Source organism: Nothobranchius furzeri, unplaced genomic scaffold (genome assembly GCF_043380555.1).
Source record: "Nothobranchius furzeri strain GRZ-AD unplaced genomic scaffold, NfurGRZ-RIMD1 Scf161, whole genome shotgun sequence".
Lineage (NCBI taxonomy): Eukaryota > Metazoa > Chordata > Actinopteri > Cyprinodontiformes > Nothobranchiidae > Nothobranchius > Nothobranchius furzeri.
In genome coordinates, this window is record NW_027223177.1 from 22,421 (window position 1) to 25,000 (window position 2,580).

The window sequence follows — 2,580 nt, forward strand, 5'->3', positions numbered from 1 at the left end:
CATCCTTTAGACCTCCAGGGGCACGGCAGAGCCTCCCTAGTCCGACACAAGTGTCCCACTTGGGCTATTCTCTGACCCAAGTCCCGGGGCGAGAACCACAACTACTGGTCATCCTTTAGACCTCCAGGGGGCACGACACAGCCTCCCTAGTCCGACCCAAGTGCTCCACTTGGGCTATACTATGACCCAAGTCCCGGGGCGAGAACCACAACTACTGGTCATCCTTTAGACCTCCAGGGGGCACGGCACAGCCTCCCTAGTCCGACACAAGTGCTCCACTTGGGCTATACTCTGACCCAAGTCCCGGGGCGGAGACCACAACTACTGGTCATCCTTAGACCTCCAGGGGGCACGGCACAGCCTCCCTAGTCCGACACAAGTGCTCCACTTGGGCTATACTCTGACCCAAGTCCCGGGGCGAGAACCACAACTACTGGTCATCCTTTTGACCTCATGGTCCATCCTTTAGACCTCCAGGGGGCCCGGCAACAGCCTCCCTAGGCCGACACAAGTGCTCCACTTGGCTATACTCTGACCCAATCCCGGGGCGAGAACCACAACTACTGGTCATCCTTTAGACCTCAGGGGGCACGGCACAGCCTCCCTAGTCCGACACAAGTGCTCCACTTGGGCTATACTCTGACCCAAGTCCCGGGGCGAGAACCACAACTACTGGTCATCCTTTTGACTCATGGTCATCCTTTAGACCTCCAGGGGGCCCGGCACAGCCTCCCTAGACCGACACAAGTGCTCCACTTGGGCTGTACTCTGACCAAGTCCCGGTGCGAGAACCACAAATACTGGTCATCCTTTAGACCTCCAGGGGGCCCGGCACAGCCTCCCTAGGCCGACACAAGTGCTCCACTTGGGCTATACTCTGACCCAAGTCCCGGGGCGAGAACCACAACTACTGGTCATCCTTTTGACCTCATGGTCATCCTTTAGATCTCCCAGGGGGCCCGGCACAGCCTCCCTAGGCCGACACAAGTGCTCCACTTGGGCTATACTCTGACCCAAGTCCCGGGGCGAGAACCACAACTACTGGTCATCCCTTTAGACCTCCAGGGGGCACGGCACACCCCCCGGTAGCCGACCAAAGTGCTCTACTCGGGCCAGACTCGGACCCACGACCCGGGGTGAGAACCACAACTACTGGTCATCCTTTAGACCTCCAGGGGGCCCGGCACAGCCTCCTAGTCCGACACAAGTGCTCCACTTGGGCTATACTCTGACCCAAGTCCCGGGGCGAGAACCACAACTACTGGTCATCCTTTAGACCTCCAGGGGGACCGGCACAGCCTCCCTAGACCGACACAAGTGCACCACTTGGGCCATACTCTGACCCAAGTCCCGGGGCGAGAACCACAACTACTGGTCATCCTTTTGACCTCATGGTCATCCTTTAGACCTCAAGGGGGCACGGCAGAGCCTCCCTAGTCCGACACAAGTGTCCCACTTGGGCTATACTATGACCCAAGTCCCGGGGCGAGAACCACAACTACTGGTCATCCTTTAGACCTCAAGGGGCACGGCAGAGCCTCCCTAGTCCGACACAAGTGTCCCACTTGGGCCATACTCAGACCCACGGCCCGGGGCGAGAACCACAACTACTGGTCATCCTTTAGACCTCCAGGGGGCCCGGCACAGCCTCCCTAGTCCGACGCAAGTGCTCCACTTGGGCTGTACTCTGACCAAGTCCCGGGGCGAGAACCACAACTAATGGTCATCCTTTAGACCTCCAGGGGGCACGCACAGCCTCCCTAGTCCGACACAAGTGCTCCACTTGGGCTATACTCTGACCCAAGTCCCGGGGCGAGAACCACAACTACTGGTCATCCTTTAGACCTCCAGGGGGCACGGCAGAGCCTCCCTAGTCCGACACAAGTGTCCCACTTGGGCTATTCTCTGACCCAAGTCCCGGGCGAGAACCACAACTACTGGTCATCCTTTAGACCTCCAGGGGGCACGACACAGCCTCCCTAGTCCGACCCAAGTGCTCCACTTGGGCTATACTATGACCCAAGTCCCGGGGCGAGAACCACAACTACTGGTCATCCTTTAGACCTCCAGGGGGCACGGCACAGCCCTCCCTAGTCCGACACAAGTGCTCCACTTGGGCTATACTCTGACCCAAGTCCCGGGGCGAGAACCACAACTACTGGTCATCCTTTAGACCTCCAGGGGGCACGGCACAGCCTCCCTAGTCCGACACAAGTGCTCCACTTGGGCTATACTCTGACCCAAGTCCCGGGGCGAGAACCACAACTACTGGTCATCCTTTTGACCTCATGGTAATCCTTTAGACCTCCAGGGGCCCGGCACAGCCTCCCTAGGCCGACACAAGTGCTCCACTTGGGCTATACTCTGACCAAGTCCCGGGGCGAGAACCACAACTACTGGTCATCCTTTAGACCTCCAGGGGGCACGGCACAGCCTCCCTAGTCCGACACAAGTGCTCCACTTCGGCTGTACCTTGACCCAAGTCCCGGGGCGAGAACCACAACTAATGGTCATCCTTTAGACCTCCATGGCAACAGGGGGATGTCAGACCCCAGCTCATCCCAGGTTTGATGCCTCAAT